The following is a 22,416-nucleotide window of genomic DNA, read 5'->3' on the forward strand; positions in this document are numbered from 1 at the left end:
AACTCCTAACCAACACATCTATGGGCATATGGAAGAACTCAATCCATATTTTAGGTTAGCCTTACATACCTTAGTGAATACTTGAACAAAACCTTGTGGTTGGGTCTTCAATGGAAAACTCAAACCTTGAAGCTCTTGGAACTCTTCTTGTTGGAGAAGGATTTGGAGAGGAAGAAGAAGAGAGGGAGAGAAAAGAGGTTTCTAGGGCTTTTAGAGAGAGAGTGGGGGCTGAAGAAATGATCCCAAAATAGTCTAGGGTGATACATATATAATTTGGGTCAATTCCCAAATTGCCCCTTCTCAAAATTTCTGAACATAGGCTAAAATGAGCCTGGCGCGATAGTGGCACATCGCACCCTTATAGCGCTAAGGCCAAATTTTCTGGGTTCTGGAAATTTGGCCTGAAAAACCCTGCACAACTTTTAGTGGCGTGTCACGCCAAGGACCAAACTACTGAGGCATGTTTCTAGCGCGATAGTTGTGCGTCGCTCCCTTACAGCACCAAGGTTATTTCCCCAACAGTTGCAACCCAGGCCAAGAATGAACTTTTTGCCATGGTAGTTCATCTTAGTATCGTCATATCTTTTGACTCCGAACTCCAAAATTTACGTTCTTGGTGGCGTTGGAAAGAAGACTCAAAAGACCTTTAATTTGGTAGGTCGTGGGACACCCAGAAGATATGGTCGTTTGAAGTTGACCCTTAAACTAACTCATCCAAAAACTTAATTGATTGGAGTTCTTTAGACTCGACTTGATGTTAGAGATCCCTTATGACCCCTAAACACATCTAAAACACTTCAAATACTTAGGAATTAATCCTAACTCATGTGTAAAATCACAAGTCCTCCGGTCTAAGTCTACACTCACGTGAAGAAATATTTGATTCTTTGCGAAAACATTTCCGGGGTGTCACGAGTCTCTTGTCCCATAACTATGTGCCAGCGTAGGTTGCCCTTTTTGGACTAGCTAGTGGATCCACATATAGCGTATTTATGACCCGCCTAGCAGGGTAGAGTCTAACTTGGCAAGTACATTCTCCTTTCCTCAGAAGTAGGGGTAACATTGGGATTCCATGTTATAGCTCACATGGTCTTATTGTCGGTTATGGTTCTTATCCCACATATGTATGGTCCCATATGTATTTTCATGATCTCAATTATTATTTTCAATTGTTTTGGTCTTTATGATTTTGTCATAACTTTACTTATCTCATCTTATCATGTGTTTTACTCGACCATTGCATCCCATGATTTACGTTGCATGTCATGCCCTCATACTTAGTACATTACATTATACTAATGCATACTTTTTGCCTACATTGTCTCATAATGTAGGGGTTGAGATTAAAGATCATATTCATCCGTGTGGCTAGTTAAGCTTTCCTATCCAGTGGTATTTGTGGTGAGTCCTCATTTATTGGGGACTAGTCATCAATTTGGTTATTGTTTTCAAAGACTTTTGATATGTTTTATATTGAGGGTGAGCTAGGGACATGTCTTAGCCCCTACCCATTCTCATGAGTAGAGGCATCTAATTGGATAAATGTTTTGAGTCTATGTTGTTATGTGACATTCTTCATTTTCTACTCATGTTTTAGACTTTCATATGATGTTTTCTCTTTTATTTTACCTTATATGTTCTTATGATATATAAAAGAAGCTTGGATGGGGACCTTCAGGATTTCAATCGTCGTGTTATGACTAGGCCTTAGGTCGGGTCATGACACTTATCCACAGTTATAGAGAGCTTCACAACGATGAACAAGATCCTATTTGACGTAGTATCTTAGACTTTGAGAACCATTCAAAACCTCGAGCTTTGATACCAATATTATCACCACCCAATCCTAGGTCCTAGACATGACATGACAAATGAGACCAGAGGTACCTCACCCAAGCCTGTTAGTATTCATTTAGCTTATCATACGCAATGACATTCAATACAAGTGTAAATGGGAAAGGGACTAAGGAAGAACATTATAGAATCAGAGCCAACAATAATCTTAGATCATTACACATTTACATCCAATCATACTTCTACTAATAGACTTGGTGGGAGCTAAGACATAAGTGTCAAAAGTACCAAAAACAAAAGTAACCAAAAGTCTATACATATGATAAGCTAGAAAAGGTGGGGATATTATTCTCAAAACATGGGAACTCACAACAATAGTAGCCTTCAATGAATCCAACTAACCATGTGGAGGTGAGTGTGGAGCAATGCCAGTCTCTAAATAGTGATATCATATAGGCAAAAGAGTATACGTTAGTATTTTGAATTTATGAAGTATGTAGGCATGCAATTCAAAGAAAACATTAAGGCATTATAATATAAGATATATAAGTAGATGCATGCATGCAAAATTAACATAAATAACTTTAAAACATTCTTATTGTGGAAAGATGACCATAACCGACATTAAGACCATGTGAGATTTTACATGGAATCCAACATAACCCCCTATATTGGCATGAGGAGACTACTTGTCAGGTAGAACTCCGTCAAACTTTACATTCATTCTTTAACTTTATCTTTAAGGGCTTTTGTGGATCCACTAGCCTAAGCCTATGAGGGCTCCTACATTGGCACATAGTTAATGAGAAAAGGGGTTGCTACTAGGATTTTCCTACCAAATCTCACCTCAATGCACCATTTGGTGCTAAGTCAAATCCCACAGAATAGTTTAATAACATAATAGCATAATCATTTACATAGCTTTAAATCATCACAACATCATTAGGTAGAATAGCTCATTAAAACACTTATTGATTCAAATATGTGAGAATTGTCCTTATCACATAAAGAATCCTTCATTTCATCACTTTTTCATATCATAATACTCCCTTGATCATAGACATTTGCTTTCATAAACATTTATTTTGGATTCCAAACCTTTAATTAAAACTTTATTAAAACATAATGAAACTAGGTAGGTTATCTCTAAATCATTAACATTAAACCAGGATACATGAGAGTAATGGAATGCATCAATTAAAAAATACTTGAAATAACCAACCAATTCACTTTAAAATACTTTCATTCCTTTACATAAGGACCCTTTGACAAATCAATAGTTCTATATATTTAAAAGACAATATAGGGTAAGATAGGTAGATAAACTTTAAATACTCAGTAATCTATACATTTAAAATCATAATGTGAAAGCCCATAAAATTCATCATTTGAAATTGAACAATTGAGTTTAATAAATTAATTGGGCTCTATGGGTGGAAGAATCCATAAATGAAACCCACATACCTTGCAAATAAGGCTGTAATGCAGCTTTGAGAATGGAGGTTGGAAGAACCTTGAAGTGAAACCCTAGACATGGCTTGAAACCCTTGGGAGAACTTGAGAGGAAAGATTTTTGTTTTTGAGTCTAAGTGTGAGAATGAGGGGTTGGGATAGTTTAGGGTCCTTATATAGGGCCAATTCAGTCCACTGACCACACTTCGATTTTAAAATGCAAAAAAAGACTATAATGCCCTTTTAAAAACTAGACTAACCCTAAGAGTCAACCCTATGGGTCGTAGAACTTTCGATGAGTCATTTGGTGTAGGCTATGAGGAAACCCTGATGGGGGAGCCTCTGAAGGTTTCTTACGAGTCCTATTTATGACTCATAAGAGTCATCAAATGGACTCATCATACAGGTCTGAAACCCTGCCCACTCTGAGTCTCTGAGGTTCCCTGATGAGTCATTTCTATGACTCATTGTCTCTTCTATGATTCATAACATGGAATTGTAGACTCACTCCTTCTCTTAACTAATTTGACATCCTCGACCTCAGCCTTATGAGTCACTCCTACGACTCTTAGGATCTTCTACAAATCATAAACTCATATCTTAAACTTGCCCCTTACTAGGTATAATTTCTTTCCCTCAGTACCCTCTCTATGAGTCATTTCTATCACTCGTAAAAGTACCTACGACTCATAGGTGGACTCATAGACTTAGGCAGATCAGTTTTTTAGAGATTTATCCTTTGTTTTGACTCTTAAACTTACGAGTCTTAGATATGTATGTAAGGCTATCATAACATTGGAGTAAGTTTGCCCTCATGCCCGACATCTCTATATAGTCTAGTTAAGTTTCAAGTTTGACATTTCAATCCCGATAATGCGTATTATCGAGTTAATTATATCAATTCCATTAAGTTTTTACAAATATATTAAATTAAACATTGATGATCTTCATGACTTGAGTATTTGTGATTATGGATTCATGTTTGCATTCACATGGACCCTAATTGAGTTAGTATTTAATATTTTATGCAATTGTTTGAGTAAAGCATGATTATTTTTATCTATTGACTGATAAGAGTTGAGGACAAGTTAAGTCAAGTTTGAGAAGTCTCTTAACCACTATTTTGAGCACGTGCATTTTGAGTATAGATGAGTTGAGTTTTAATTCATTTTAAACATTCATTTTGAGGTTGAATTGAGAAGTAAACTTCATCCTTAGTGTATTATTTGAGTTGGGTTTAAGCTAAGTCTAAGAGAGACTAACTGAGTAATTTAGTAAATACGCTCTCTTGAGTTATGAGCATGATAAATTATATTTTAGGAGTAGTATGTGTGCACCAATTTAGGTAAGAGTATAGAACAACTCGAACCCATAAACTATGTAGCCAGCGTAGGATAGGATCGTACCATCATTCTGGCGACTCCTTATTGTCCCAAAAGAGGACTTCTATTGGATCCAAAGATGAGTTTGTGTCTCTTACATTGGTAAGTTATTGGACGGTTGTGGCAACGAGAGCAGTTCGTTATATCAACACGTAGTTCATAAGTGATGATTATCATTTAGAGAAACTCCCCTAGAAGTAAAGCATTTTATGTTCATATACTGAGTTGTATTTATTATTTTCTATATTTTTTTAAATCATTGTCTTTTATTATAATTCATGCTTATTTGAGTTGAGCTATTTTCAGAGTTAAATTCTTGAATTGAGTATCCTCATAAGTTTCCTTTTTTTAATTTTACATACTTGTACATTCCATGTACTGACATCATTCGACCTGCATTGCTTTATGATGCACACACAAATGATAGAGATCCTCAACAGGCACATCATTGAAGATCTATGTTTCTACCCATCTTTGATGACACCTCTTTGCATTTAGAGGTGCTCTTGAATCATTACTTTTTAATTATTAATTTTTAGTTTGAGGTAGCTGTAGGCTTGTCCAGGTACCTATTTCAGAGTCAGCATTCTAGAGGCTTCATAGACTAGTCAAATATTGATCAGTTTATTTCCTTGAGTATATTATGAAAATATTGAGTTAAGTTTCATGCATTATTATATATTTGAGTTTCATTATTTATGCTAAAGAGTAATAAGTTGCATGTTTCATTGTGCTCATCTGAGTATCTTTATGAGTTAAAAATCTTCCCATGAGTGAATTAGACAGGACACGCAATTCGCTTTGGACTAGTAATGGTTTTTGAGTGCCATCCACACCCAAGGTATAGGCTTGGGGAGTGACAGATATAGATATGCAAATTGGATTACTTAGTCAACTGAAAATAAGTCCACAAGTGGATATGTTTTCAACATTGGTGGAGTAGAAATATGTTGGAAATCATACAAACAAACATGTATAGCTCTCTCTACATCATAGTGTGAGGTCATAGCCTTAGACAAGGCCGGTGCAGAATTTGAATAGCTCCAAAATTTAATAGAAGATATCCATTTTGGTCTAAACCAATGGCTACTATATACATACATTATGATAATCAAGCTGCAATAGAAAGAGTTGGTAGTATTATGTATAATGATAAGTCCCATCACATACGACGAAGACATAATACCATTAGAAAATTAATCTCAAGAGGAATTATCATAATTGACTATATCAAGTCAAAGGATAATGTGCTGGATCCACTACAAAAGGCCTAAATAGAGAAGGAGTTGAAAGATCATCAACAGGAATGGGACTATGAGTGAGGACAAATCATTATGGTGGTAACTCTACCTAGAAGACTAGAGATTCGAAGATCTATGTTAAAAGATATCAAACAAAGTCAGTGATGACGGTTCAACATTGCAAAAATATTTTATATATTTTTTTGGTCCATTCTCATGATGAGACAATGTTCAATAACAAGGATAAGGCATTATGAAATTTTAATGATTTCTAAGAATGATGCAGGGTATATCAATTGATTTGTCTACGAGATAACACATTTAGAAAATACTTATGTAAGTGTGAAGTGTAAGCCACTTCAAGGAGAATCTGGTAAGGCCAATTCTTTACGCACTTATGAACCGAGAAGTGTTCATGGCAAAAACGAACAAACAATGATAACAAAAAATAATTAAATGGTTAATTTTATGACTTATGTTGACTAGGTATACACCAAAGTCAATGGTTCAAAGATATAAAATCTACCGATTGACCGAGTATATTTGATATAGGCTCACTATGAAAAGTTGAAAGGAAAACTTACTTATCCAGATACAATTAATCCTTATTTATGAATCACACAATATTTTTCATGCATATGTTTAAACAATAGCCATTCTTCATTCATGTGGGGGATGTTGGGTTTTAAATGTGCCAATGGAAAATAAAGGGTGGTGACCATTACGAAAAATTGTCTTTTCTAAACGATTGTGACCGTTCTGAAAGATTGTACTTTTTTCAAAGGGTTGTGACCTTTCTAAAAGGTTTTGACTTTTCCAATAACATATGATGTTTTGAAGAGTTGCGACTTTTCTAAAAGGTTGTGACTTTTGCAAAGGGTTGTGACTTTTCTAAAGAGTTGTGAACTTTCCGATAAGGCACAGTAAGCACATGCTCACATTACCTTTATTGTCTATAAATAGAGAATTTTTCTCTAGTTTTTAAACATCTTATTTTCTCCTTCATCTGCATATATTTCTTACGAACAAAGTAGAGTCTTTCTGTTATTTCATTGCTAAATTATGAGTTCGCTGAAGTTATTGAAGTTTGAGATGTCGTTGCTTCCTTAACAGGTATATCAATTTTATCATGGGAGCAAACAATCTACAACCTTGGGTACAGTGAGGGGATTAAATTCCTTAGGGACATACAGTGAATTATGTAGTATCGAATATTTTCTTATTATATTCAATTTTTTGGTTTATTTTTGTTGGTCTTATATGCTTGTAGAACACAGTACCCATTAAGATTAAGCAGTTTATTTTTTATTTTCTATGTTCATCCATTTTCTAAATTTAGAGACTAAAACTCTTCTATTTTTCAACTCTAGTTTAATATTTCATTTGAAGAATATAAAAACTTCATGGAATAGTACATCTATTTTAGAAAAAAAGAAGAAGAAGAAAAAGTTTAATATTCAATTCGATGAATATAAAAACTTCATCAAATATTAAATTTATTCCAGAAATGGAAAAATTATTTGGTTTGAAGAACATAAAAACTTCATCAAATAATTTTAGTAATTTGTATTCAGTTTGAAGAATATAAAAATATCACAGGTTTATTAAAGATTGTTAATGTTCTTTAACAAGAAAAAACTGACTATTGATACAGAACAATAAAATATTTCTGCAATGAACAAAATTGCCACAGATGTAACAAATGCCTGTTCGTCAAGTTGAACACCAATTGCTACACCAATGGCTACTACAAAAAAATTAGAAAAATTCATCGGTATTGACTTTAAACGGTGGCAGCAGAAGATGTTCTTCTGTCTTACTACCCTCAGTCTACAATGTTTTATCAATGAATATGTTCTTGTGTTAATGGAACAACTCCTTGGAATGAAAAATTTATTGTAACTGGGGCATGCAAACACTCTGATTTTCCTTGCAAGAACGAAAAAATCAAAGGATTAAAAGATGGCTTAAATAACATTTTCAGTGTTCGTAAAACCTCTAGAGAACTACGGTATGCTATTGAGAGAAAATACAAAACAAAAGATGCAGGCTTAAAGAAGTTTGTGGCTGCAAAAAATTTAAACTTTAAGATGGTTGACAGCAAGATTGTCATGTCTCAAGTCCAAGAACTACAACTTATTATTCATCATCTCTGGGCAGAAGATATGATCATAAATGAGACATTTTAAGTAACATTATTTATCGCGAAATAGCCTCCGTTATGGAAAGACTTCAAAAATTATTTGAATCACAAGTTAAAGGAGATGAGTCTTGAAGATTTGATTGTCCTTCTAAGGATCAAAGATGACAATAAGGCTGCCGAGAAGAAGGCTAAAGGAAGCTCAACAATTATGGGAGAAAATATTATTGAGGACGATCCAACTAATTCAAAAAAAGAGGAAGAAACCTTCTAGACTGAAGAACTATCCTAGTAAAAAGAAGTTCAAGGAGACTTCCACAACTGTGGAAAAGTTGGACATGAGGCTGTGGAATGTCGTACTCCCAAGAAGAAAAATAAGAAAGGTCATGCCCACATGGTTGACATAAATGAGGAAGTTAAAAACGTGTGTGCTATGTTAACTGAATGCAACCTCGTAGAAATTTTCAAGAAGTGGTGGCTTGATTCTAGAGTCACCTCACATGTTTGTGCTATTAGAGAAGCCTTTGCAATATATGCTCGTTCTGCATCGGATGAGACTATTTACCTGGAAAATTCTGCAATAGCAAAAATTGAAGGATATGAAAAAGTATTTCTAAAGATGACCTCTAGCAAGATGGTGACTCTAAATAACATTTTCCATGTTCCTGAAATGAAAAAGAACTTGATTTCTCCTGATCTTCTAATTAAGAACATATTCAATTGTGTTCTTATTTCGGATAAAATTGTAGTTAGTAAAAATGAGATGTATGTAGTAAAAGGCTACCTCACTGAGGGCCTTTTCAAACTGAATGTAATGGTTGTTCAGAATAATAAATTTCAAGCTTTTTCTTACTTGAGTCAAATAATTTATGGCATTCACATTTAGGACATTTCAATTATAAAACCTTGCGTAAAATAAGCAATTTGAATTTATTATCTAAGTTTGAAAACGTACTGTCAAAGTGACAAATATATGTTGAATCTAAGTATGTTAAACATCAAAATATGTCAATTGAAACGAACACTAATCCCTTAGACTTAATTCACATAGATATTTATAACTTGAAGACAATGACATCTCGTAGTGCAAAGAAGTATTTCATAAATTTTATGGACAATAGTACTCAATACTGTCATGTTTATTTACTTAGTAGTAAAAATGAGGCAATTGAAGCATTCAAACAATAAAAAAGTGAAGTTGAAACACAATTTAACAAAAGATCAAAAAGATAAGGAGTGATAGGTGAATATGAATCTCCTTTTGAAGAAATGTTTTTGAAATAGGACATTATTCATCAAACAAAAACCCCTTACTCGCCACAATCAAATAAAATTGCGAAAAGAAAAAATAGAACACTTAAGGATATGATGAATGCCCTGTTGATAAGTTTTGTTCTACCCCAAAACTTGGGGGGGGCGCTATCCTTACGGCTATTCTAATACTCAATCAAGTATCCATAGTAAATCACAATCTATTTCATATGAAAACTGGAAAGGAAGAAATCCTAACCTTGAATACTTCAAAGTGTGGGGTGTTTGGCTAAGGTGGAAATTCATATACCTAAAAGGGTAAAAAATGGATAAAAATGATTGATTGTGTGTTCATAGGATATGCTACGAATAGTAAAGCATATCAATTTTTGATTCATAAATCTAAAAATCCCAACATTCATACTAATATGGTAATTGAATCACATAATGATGAACTCTTCGAAACCATATATCCGCATAAAAGAGAATGTAAATCGTCTAATGAAGGAAATATACTATCTCGGGAAGAAACAAAGGAAAATGATCATAACAAGGAAAATCCAAGACGCATCAAATATCAAACGACCCCGACTTTCTTTGGACCAGAGTTTCTAATATTTTTATTAGAAAATGGGCCTCGAGTCGTGACTTCTTCAGAAGCACAATATTGGAAAGAGGTCGTCAATAGTGAGAATGAATCCATAATGAATAATCATTCATGGGAATTAGTTGATCTTCCTCTTGGAAATAAACCCTTAGGTTCCAAATAGATTTTCAAAAGGAAAATGAAAGATGATGGTGCTATTGATAAATATAAAGCAAGTCTTGCCATTAAAGAATTTAGACAACATGAGGGTCTTGATTAATTTGATACGTACTCACCGATAACTAGACTTACATTAATTTGAGTGCTAACAGCATTAGTTACTATGTACGGTCTAGAGATCTATCAAATGCTATTAGCACTCAAATTGATGTAATTCTAGCTACCGGTGAGTAATGTACAATAGTAATCAAGACCGTCACGTTGTCTAAATCCTTTTACGACAGGCCTTACTTTATATTTATCAATAGTGCCATCATCTTTCATTTTCCTTTTGAAAATCTATTTGGAACCTAAGGGTTTATTTTTAGGAGGAAGATCAACCAATTTCCACGTATGATAATTCATTATGGATTAAATCTCACTATTGACGGCCTCTTTCTAATATTGTGCTTCCGAAGAAGTCACGACTTCTTTGAAAATTCGAGGCCCATTTTCTAATAAAAATATTAGAAACTCTGGTCCAAAGAAAGTCGAGGTCCTTTGATATTTGATGCGTCTTGGATTTTCCTTGTTATGATCATTTTCCTTTGTTTCTTCCCGAGATACTTTATTTCTTCATTAGACAATTTACATTCTCTTTTATACGGATATATGGTTTTGAAGAGTTCAGCATTATGTTATTCAATTACCGTATTAATTGAATGTTGGGATTTTGTGATAAATGATCCAGAAATTGATATGCTTTACTATTCATAGAAAATCCTCTGAACACACAATCAAATATTTTTTATCCTATTTTTACCCTTTTAGGTATAGGAACTTGCACCTTAGCCAAACACCCCCATACTTTCAAGTGTTCAAGGTTAAGCTTTCTTTCTTTCCTTTTTTCATATAGAATAGATTGTGTTTTACTATAGGAAGTTGTCACGACCTGGACTCGGGCCTAGCCGTAACACAGCAATCGGGAACTCAAAGGATCCCGATCACAACCCGATTCCTTAGGTCATGATAGAGCCTACTATGACCCACCAATAAGCAAGCCAAACCATATCCCAAAACTGTAAGTTATGGGATGTTAGGGTAGAATACCAACAATTCAATCTAAAATGATAAAGTAGTAGGAGGAGAATACATGAACGGGCAGAAGCAACTAAATATGCACAACCAAAAAGGAACCCTCCCATAAACTAGAAGTCACATATACAGAGATGCTAATAAAAGAGTACAAGTCCCAAAAGTGGACCATGGAAAAAGAGTTGTCTCAAAAGGCAAAAGATGGGCAAAATATATGTACAGAAGGAGATGGGTAAATCCAGAACACAGTGTGCTCACCCTCGCCTTTGATCATGACCGCAGCTAGCTCGAATCAACACCGGTAGCTAGTACTCAAACTTGCATCATGAAAACAGATGCAGAGTGTAGTATGAGTACCAAAACAACAGGTACCTAATAGGCATCATACGCCGACTAAGCAAGATAAGCAAAAGTAAACTGAAAAGTGAGTAAAAGATCACAACCAAAGATAGAGCAAGAAGTAAATATAGGTATGTACACAAGCGTATTAGCAAAAATAAGAGTAACCACCTGCATGGATTACCATAAGCTTGACAGATGCAGGAATAGCTGAAAGAAAATGAACGGAAATAAAAGGACATTAATAATTTCACCATTTCCCAAACTTGAACCGAATTATTTCCAAACTCTAACACCTCAACCCATAGTTAAGAGTAGATGAAGACTTAAATCGAATATTCATCAAGGAATCATGAATTTAACCATGTACAAGCTGGACCACAGACTGTAACCGGGTAACTATACCTAATGAGTCGACATTAGTAAGTTAGACCACAGACTTTAACTAGGTAATTGTAGCCAAAGATCGAGCACAGGTAAGCTGTACCGCGAAGTTTAACAGGGTATCAATAGCTAGGAAGCCTAAACACAGGTAAGATGGACCACGGACTTTGATCGGGTATCTCTAGCTTAAGAAGATGAACACAAGTAAGTTAGATGATGGACTTTGATCGGGTATCAATAGTTAAGGAATCAGACCAAATTAGAATCAGCGACAAAATATGCATCACAAAGAGTACCCCTTAATCGAGTGTCATCAATGCACCGCTCCAGCCCGAACCAAATATAACCCGAATCACCGAGAAAACCTCCAAAATCAAGAACCGAGCAATATAGGACCGATAAGAGAAAACGGCATTATAGAGGTAAGGTCACAAGTAGAGTTACCGCCTAGCTAAGGCTTGGTCTATCAAACTCCAGTTTGCTATATTAGTCTACAAGGAGATAACTGTCCGTAACAACGTCGGAGAAGTTCTAAGGCCCAATGACACCAAACTAGTGCAAGTCTAGGGCAATCACTAGTCTAAGCCTTGACTAAGGCCCATGCTTCCAAACATAACCATAGGCATAATATTCATCACAGGATAGTAACAACCAATAACCACAGGAATTATGCATAAAAACAGTCCAACAATTTCTCGAAAATAGCACCTACAGCATGGGATCTAGGAATTTAGCATGCTCGACACCCAAACCCTTCCAAACTCATACAATTCAATATACAAATGCCTAACAATGCTCAGTATAATGAGGGGACAACTATAGCGTACCTTTAAGTAGACCACGCGCTCTCATACTCACGAAGCCGGAGTTTCTCCCTTTTGAACGGCCTCTGAATGTTGTCGCGCTATCAATAATAGAATCATAATGTTAATACGATTGTTATGACACTAAAATTATCAAATTCAGAGATGGACCAATTTTGGAGTCTAAAATGGGAAATGTGGGAACTGCATCCGAAATTCTAGAATTGACCCCAAAAATAGGCTCTAAACATCACCCCAAGCTCACAAATTAATTTGATAAACAGTATGGGGTTGGGAAACTATACAAAATGAGCATGCAACAAAAATTCTCATAATTCTGGCTAAGAAGATGAAAATGGCACAAACTTTACAAAGTTATTTCTCACAAAGTACACCCCCACGACCCAAACCAAACTTACCACGATGTCACTTACGAAATACCCCATAATCTAGCCTCAAGAATCACTAAAAATAGAGTTAAATTGGCCAAGTTACAATTCTCCAAAGTTCAACAAAACATCACTCTAAAAATAACTAAGTCAATAGCTAATTATGTAAATTTACCTTACACTAAGCTTCTTTTCGAGATTCTAAGCTCACCACCAGATTCCCCCATGAAGTTCTCTTTAATTTGGTCCTTTGAATCACCTAAATTGAGCTTGAAATAAAGGAAATATCGAGGTTGGAAATTGGTAGTTATGGTTGAGTTCATTTTCCTGGTCTTAATTAAAAGACCAAGTAGTTGCTTTTCGTGATTGTAGGGACACATGTCATGATCGCGATTAGCTCCCAAACAGATTATCGTGAGCGCGAGGGTAAGGTCTCATAATTGCGAAGGCTAACTAGGTCAAACCCTAGTCAACTCTTCATCGCGATCGAGATGGCTCCTTCGCGAACATGATGAGCAAAGCCACCTGCACCAGATATCAGCTAAAAAGCTGAGATTTCTCAAGTTCAAATATTATGACAAGGTGCTCAAAATTCGTTTGGAATCTCATGTGCGTAAATAAGATATGCTACTCCATCAAATTTGATATTTCAGAATCAATGGCACAGTCAAAATTTCCATACATAGTCGTTAGGATTGAAACTAAGTCTCACACCCATGAGCCAAATTCCAAAATAGGCCTCGAGATTAGACTAGAAGCCTCGGAAAGCAAACGAAGGGTCATTCCAAACCAAACTCTATATTTCAGAGCTAACCACTCTGTCAGAATTTTAATATGAGCGCATTTTCCAAGAATGTTTACCAAAGTCAACTATAGGTCAAATTTCAAAGGAAAAAATGTCAAATAGTCTTAAACTCATATTGATTGCCTCGGTATTTGTACCAGCCATGCTACTAGCCTAATTTGGTCATACCAAAGCTGATAGAACTGTCAGAATTCCATTCTGAGGTCATTTTCTTAAAGTTATGAACGAAGTCAACTTATTAAGTTATAAAGGCTCCAAAATAGGAAAATGGACCTAAAACCCAAACAAATGACTAGGAGATCGAACTGTTAGTGATAGCAACTCAAATAACTTGTGGTCGCTACAGGAATGCTCTAAATAATGGAATGAATGCTTAAATTCAAAAATGATTTGGAGGGTCATTACAACATCCACAACTAATAGAACTTTCATCCCTGAAAGTAAGAGTTAAGCAGTACTTGAAGGTTTAAATAAGCCAGGGATCTATGCTCGGTCTCCCAAGTAAGCAATACCTGAAGGTTCAAATAAGCCGGGGATTTATGCCCGTATCTCATGCTCGGTCTCCCAAGTAACCTCCTTGACTAGACGATGCCTCCAATGGATCTTAACCACATGAATGGCTCTAGAATATAACTGTTTGACAACTCTGGCCAAAATAGCAATTGCTTCTCAATATAGCTCGAATGATCATCCAATTCAAATTTGTCATGCTAAATCATATGGGACTCATTTGAAAAATACTGGTACAACATCAAAATATGAAAAACTGGATGAATAGCTAAAGAGGACGGGGGCAAAGTAAACTCATATGCAACCTCGCCAACTATCCTCAATATCTCAAAACAATATACCTGGGGCTAAGCTTGACCCGCCTCCCAAATGTCATCATGCCCTTCATGGGAGATACACGGAGGAATACTCTATCTGTAACAGTTCTCAAAATGCTAACAACTGCCTTAAGAATGTCTTGGGAATAGGCAAGCTTATTTAATGCATTATCCTTAATCTTTTTAGCAAATTCGAGTTTGAAATATTGATCAAAGGTTCAAAACCTTCAAAAAAATAATCTCGGTGGATTTTTAGAACCCATATATCAAAAGATAGATTTTTCAAAGAAACTGCGCAAAATAGTGAAGTTCGCGCCAAGTCCGCATTGCAGACCTGGCGATGGTTTTTGGTCGAATTTAGTTTCTTTAAGTAAGGGCACTCTATACTTTTCCCTAATTATTAGTTAATTAACCTAGATGTTTTTTGGACCTAATTTAGCTCTATAAATTAACTTAAACCTCTAATTCTATTCATTCTTCTAAAATTCACCTACTCAAACATTTCTCTCTCTACAAAAGACTTTTAAGGACTCCATTGAAGGCTTCAAGTAAATTCACTCAATCTCTCCATCAAAACTCTCAAGTTCTTCCAAATTATTTGGTTTTCTCACTTAAGGTATGTGGGTATTAATTCATGGATTCTTTCATCCATAAAGACCAATCAATTTCTCAAGTTTTCTATCAAATTAAAGTATGGTATTTTATGGGTCTTATGATCTCTATTCCAATTTCATGAATTATAATTTAAATTATGATTATGAGTCTATTTTGATATAAATCGATGGTTATTGCATTGAATTGAAGAGTTTTTTCATTAATTCTCCTATATTGATCTCTAGGGTTCAAGATATTAGTTATGGATATTTTAAATTATACTTCCCAATGTTATTATCTTTATGAATTATGTATGGGATGAAAGAAAGTTTATGATCATTCATGTTTTCAAGTCAATTAGATGATTTTCAAGTCAATTGGTTATAAAATTGAGTTCTACTCTAAGTTCAAGGTATGCATTTCATGGAAGTTATGAAAAAATATGACTTAGGACCCTATGTGGTGATCTAAGGCCTAATGACTTGAATTTTGCAAGTATGATTTATAATGTGGAAGGACAATACCCGCATTACTCTTATGTTATGAAATAAACTACTCTATGAGTTACAAACCTATGATCATGTCTATGATATGTTAACTATGATTACTATGCTATGTATATATTTTGTGGGATTTAACTTCGCACCGAGTGGACTTGAGGTGCGGGCCCTACCAAAAGCCTTAGTAGCAGCCTCATGTCCCATAAACTATGTGCCACCATAGGTTGCCTTCATAGCCTAGCTAGTGGATCCACATATAGCATATGTATGACCCGCCTAGCGGGGTAGAGTCTACCTTGGAAAATAAATTCCCCTTTTTCTTCGTTGTATGGGGAGACAACGGGATTCCATATTACAGATTGCATGGTCTTATTATTGGTTATGGTTAATATCCCACATATGTATGATCTCTTATGTATTCCATGATTTAAATTATTCTTTTTAAAAAAATGATTTAGTCAATTTGATTTTCTCATGACTTTACTTATCTCATCTTATCATGTGTTTCACTTGACCGTTACATCCCATGATTTACGTTGCATGTCATGCCCTCATACTTAGTACATTCCAACGTACTAATGCATACTTTTTTGCCTACATTATCTCATAATGTAGGGGTTGAGGTTGAAGATCATACTCATCTACGTGGCTCCGGCGGTGTGTGTGGTGAGTCCTTATTTATTGGGGTCTAGTCATCGAGTTGGTTATTATTTTTAAAGACTTTTGTTATATTTTGTATTGAGCGTGATCTAGGGACATGTCTTAGACACCGCCCATGCTTATGAGTAGAGGCATATAGTTAGATAAATGTTTTGAGTCTATGTTGCCATGTGACATTCTTCAATTTCTATTCATGGTTTAGACTCTCTTATGATGTTTCCACTTTTACTTTACCTTATGTATGCTTATGATATGTACAAGAGGTTGGTTGGAGACCTTTGAGGTTTTGATCTCTGTGTTACAACTAGGCCCTAATTCGAGTTGTGACACTATCACCAACGGCAAACCTCAATGGTCGATGTCTATGATACGCAAGCTCCGGTGTCTACTATGAGCCATCCTAAGCCTATCCTTAACCACCCTAACATGATCTAAGGCCTCTTGTATCAATTTTGTACCGCGCAGCCTAGGATCCATAGACTCAAACCAACCAACTGGAGAGTGACAATGCCTACCATATAAGGCTTCAAACAGGGCCATTTGAATCTAAGAAAGCCAGACCGACATCACCTCCCAAAACTCCACCTCGTAGTGCACCTAACTTCTCATTCTGAAACTGATGGATGTGAATCCAGTCCAACAAAGATGAATGAGCTCCCACATAAGCTAACGCAAATCGAGAATCTAAAATATCAAGTCGAATCATCTGGTTAGCTAAGGACTAGATGTCCAAATCTAATAGTCGCTACAAACTAGAAAGAAAGGCTAGACTAGACATACTCATCATCGTCCGACTCAAGGCATCTGCTACTACATTCTCCTTGCCTGGATGGTAGAGAATAGAGAGGAAATAGTCCTTCAAGAGCTTAATCCAGCGGCGCTACCTTGAATTAAGATCCCTCTGGCTCATATTGTACTAAAGGCTAATGTGATTAGTGTAAATCTCAGATCGAACTCTATACAGGTAGTGCCTCTAGATCTTAATCGCAAAAACTATCGGTGCCAAATCAAAGACATGAGTGGGGTAGTTGCACTCATGCAGCTTAAGCTTTCTCAATGAATAAGCAATAACTCCGCCCTGCTGCATCACTATACAACCCAAACCAACGCTATATATGTCACTATAGATGGTTAATCTCTCTCCCTCAACTGGAAGAGTCAATATAGAAGAGATAGTAAGCAACTCCTTGAGCCTCAAAAAGCTCCTCTAACACTTCTCTGAATAAACAAATGGGACATCTTTTAAAGTTAACCGAGTCATAGGTACCGTTATAGTAGAAAACCCCTCAACAACGCACCTGTAGTACCCTGCCAATCCAATAAAGCTAGGAATCTCAGTCACAAAAGTGGGTCTGGCCCAATCGCGAATAGCCTCAATCTTCACCAGATCTACCATAATACTATCCTTAGACACCACATGCCTCAATAATGCTATGGACTCAATGCAAACCTCGCACTTTGAGAACTTGGTGTAAATCCACTGATCTCTCAAAGTATGGAGCACTACTCTCAAATATTGCTCATGCTCCTCCCCGCTCCATGAGTATACTAAAATGTCATCGATGAAGACTATGATAAATGAGTCTAAGTACAGCCTAAACACTTGGGTCATCAGATCTATGAATGCGGCAGGGGCGTTATTCAACCAAAACGATATCACCAGGAACTCATAGTGACTATAATGAGTCCTAAATGCAGTCTCAAGGACGTTTGCTACCCTAATCCTCAACTAGTGGTAGCCGGATCTCAAATCAATCTTATAAAATACCATGGAACCCTGAAGTTGGTCGAATAGGTCATCAATCCTAGGCATGGGGTAACAGTTCTTTATCATCACCTTGTTCAATTGCCTATTATCGATGCACATCCGCATAGTACCATCCTTCTTCTTAACTAACAGGACTGGGGCACCCAAGGCGATACACTAGGCCGAATGAATCCCTTATCCAAGAGATTCTGAAGCTGAACACTGAGCTTCTTGAGCTTTGTGGGGTCCATACGATATAGTGGGCTAGAAATAGGATGATACTCAGCTCTACATTAATAGCAAAGTTAATATGGTGGTCAGGAAGGAGGCCATGTAGATCGGTAGGAAACACATCTACAAACTCTCGGATTATAAGTACTGAATCAACTGTAGGGCCCTCCGTACTCACATCTCTAACATAAGCCAAGTATGCCAAACACCTACTAGCCACTACTCTCTAAGCCTAAACAAAATGATCACCTCAACCAGCGTGCGACTGCAAGACCCCTGCCATACCACTAATGGAATACCAGGCATGGCTAAGGTAACGGTCTTGGCATAGCAATCTAAGACCGCACATAAAGGGGATAACCAATCCATGTCTAGAATAAAATCAAAATCCACCATATCAAGCAAAATGAGATCAACTTTAGTGTTACTACTAAAGATCTCAAGACCTAATCCACTACTAAAAAATCACCTACCGGGGTCATAACACGCAATGGCTCAACTAATGGCTCTGGCTCATACTCAGTCGAGGGACACAATAAATAGATATATAATAATATGTAGAGCTTGGATCAAATAAAGTGGATGCATGCTGATGGCATGAGAAAACTGTACCTGTGATCACATCATCCAAGCCCTGAGGCTCTGCTCTAGTTGAAGTTTTATAGAAGTGGGACTGGGCTCCTCTACCTTGTTTATCAACTTTGCCTCCTAACCTTCCTCCACGAGGAACTCCTCGTACACCCTGATGACCACCCCTGTGGTCCTATCTTTGGCCTTCACCTCTAACTAGAGGTACTGGTGCTGGCGTGGCTCTACCTGCCTATAGATATGGTAAGGCTAGCCTACGCTGAGGGGAATCGCGGGACCAATGATGTAGCTCCCTACACTTATAGCATCGCTGGGACTATTGGCTAAAAGCTGGAGATCGGCCCCCTTAGCCTAAAGAACCCATTTGGGAACCACCTCGCCCTTGACTCGGAATGGCACAAGAGCCAACCTAATAGTGCTAATCACCCTCTGAAGTCTGAACAGAGGCCTGAAAGGGGTGGCTGGAATGACCCGACTAATATCTCTAGCGAGATCTATCATAAGACTCTGGGGTCTAAAGCGGCGCCCATCATGGCTATCCTTTTATCTAGCATTATTGTCGTTGCACCTTAGACCTTGCGATGGAGCTGCTCAAGCGTACGGGCATGTGCTACAACCTCTAGAAATGAGTAGCTCACTGAGACTAAAGATTGAGTCTTAATCCACAACTGGAGCCTCAATCCTCTGATGAAGCATCAAACTCTCTCCTCCTCTGTGGGTAAGATCATCGTGGCAAAAAGAGAATTTTTACCTTTTTGAGAGCAACAATTAACTGACATAAACCATGTGATCTATAATATGGAATCTCAATGTTTACCTGTATATCAGAGGAAAGGGGGAGAATACCTGCCAAGGTAGACTCCTATATGTCTAAGGGATCCACTAAGCTACATGAAGGATCAAGACTCTACTATGGGTGACCCTTAAAGGAATCGAGCCTCTACTATGGGTGATCCTTTATCCTATGGTGTCACATAGTTATGGGACGATGGGATCTTACTACAGGTACCATGCCTCGACTACAAGAGAGAGTCTTTATCCATGGTCCGCTCACTGCTAAGTAAACTCTCAATGGAATAGTTTTAGTTGTAAACTAATCAGTCAACATCATGTGAGAAGGGCAATATCTATTACCCATCTACTCTTTATAAAAGCATGGTCATATAATAGATCCTTAATCATTAACTTGGTGGAGGATTCATTAACTTGGTGAGATATCCTCCACCATCATTCATACTTAACTCAAATTTCATCATAAAAACTCAATTCATACTTTTATATAAATTGCTTGAAAGCCTTGTCAACTCATACTCATAATATATAGCTTATCATTGGAAATCATAACATAATTCATCAGACTTATATGGAATCATGTTAAAATCATGTAATTAAATGGAGGTCATGCTTAATCATATAGGACAATATAAATTGAATCATAATCGAGAGGACCCATTAAGTAATTTATGAACCCTAAATAGCTTTATAGAGAAATTACTTGTAACTCATCAAAACTCATGTAATTTAATAGTAATTAATAATTAATTGAGTAACTAAATAATAATTAAATCTTAATTCATGCAATTGAAAAAGACCCATAACGAGATCATGAACCCTAGATAGCATGTAAGAAAATTTTTTGGAAAATCATTGAAATCATGCAATATTTGACAACTCATGCATATTTGAGTAGATTATCATGTAATAAAACATAATTCATGAAATTTGAAGAAATAACATGGAACCCATAAAATCTCATACTTAAATTAAATAGAAAAACTTTAAGAATTGATTGGACATCATGGATGAAAGGATCCATGAATCAATACCCACATACCTTGATGAATTTTAGCATTGAACTTGAAGAAAAAGGGGACTTGATCTTGAAGAAACCCTAGTAAATTTCTTGATGATGAAGAAAACCTTTGAGAGGAGCCATTGGGAGAGAAGACTTATGATTTTTGAGGGTTAATAAGAGAATGAGAGATTAGGAATACTTAAGGTAGTCAATAGTTGAGAACCTAATCCCAAAAACATACACATACATTAAGGAACTTATAGGGAAAATACCAATCAACCCCTAATCGGAAGACCCTACGAATCACTCTTTACGAGTCATCAAAAGGTTTATGGGTCGTAAACCCAATTCGTCCTAGTAACCCCTGAAAATGCTGGAAAAAAGAGCCTCTGATCTTCATTTATGACTCATATTTATGAATCGTAATTATTTCTATGATTCGTAGCTTTTTCCTACGAGTTGTAACTCAAGATCCTAAAATTTTTGATCTGACAGTCTATAGTAAAATAGTCATAACATTTTATTCCTAACTCTAAAAGAGGTAACTTGGTGGCGTTAGAAAGAGGACGCAAAAAAAAATAATTTAATAGGTGATAGGCTTCCTAACTCTTTATATTCTAGGAGATATGATCATTTTAATTTGACTTAAATAAATTTTTTTGTCGAAACTCAATCGGTAAGGAAGCTTTCAACTCGACTTTGTGCTAGAGGATTCTTGTGACCTTAAAATATCTCCAAATATATTCCCACACTGAATAATTGACCTTAAAACTTATGTAAAATTAAGAATCACCCTTTACAACCCTATGGATGGCTTTTACAACTCGTCATTTAATCTACGGTTCATCAATATGAGTCGTCAAAGTAGTGCACCAAAATCTTAGGCTACTGGAATGAAACTTGGTCCCTATGAATTATGTCTACGAGTCGTCAACACTTACATGAGTCATACAAATGACTCATCAAACTTTCCCACACTTAGCCAAAGTTCATAATTCAGGACTCCCTTCTACGACTCCAAATGATGACTCGTCAACCATTCTACGACTCGTCCTGTTGAGTCATTCCAAAAGTACTGAGGCTCATTATTTTACAAAAATCAGACATTTATTCTATGACTCACTCCTATGAATTATAACATTTTTTGTGAGTCGTAACCTGACTCATAAACTCCCCTCCAGACTTGACGAATTTTCCAACCTCAAATCTGATTCCTACGAGCCACTCCTACGACCCATAGAATTCCATAAAACTCATAGGCCAAGTCATAAACTCTAGAACAGTCCTTTTTTCTTGTAATCTTCTTTCGTTTCTACTTGTCTACTTTCAGTATCTTACCAATTGAGTATTCGACTAGCCGTAAGGATAGATTCTCCCCCTAAGTTCGGGGGTAAACCAGAACTTATCAACAAGGCATTCATCATCTCCTTAAGTGTTCTATTGTTTCTTTCTACAATTTCATTTTATTGTGGCGAGTAAGGGGCTGTTGTTTGATGAATAATGTCATATTTCAAACATATTTCTTCAAAAGGAGATTCATATTTGACTCCCCTATCACTTCTTATTATTTTGATCTTTTTATTAAGTTGTGTTTCAACTTTACCTTTGTATTGTTTGAATGCTTTAATTGCCTCATCCTTACTACTAAGTAATT

The 22,416-nt window shown here is 36.2% G+C and overlaps 1 pseudogene; it reads right to left on the bottom strand.

The window, feature by feature from the left end:
- The window catches only part of LOC129875660 (SNF2 domain-containing protein CLASSY 3-like), a 58,860-nt pseudogene that overhangs the window by 30,671 nt on the left and 5,773 nt on the right, over positions 1-22,416 (bottom strand).

Source organism: Solanum dulcamara, chromosome 12 (assembly GCF_947179165.1).
Source record: "Solanum dulcamara chromosome 12, daSolDulc1.2, whole genome shotgun sequence".
Taxonomy (NCBI): Eukaryota; Viridiplantae; Streptophyta; class Magnoliopsida; order Solanales; family Solanaceae; genus Solanum; species Solanum dulcamara.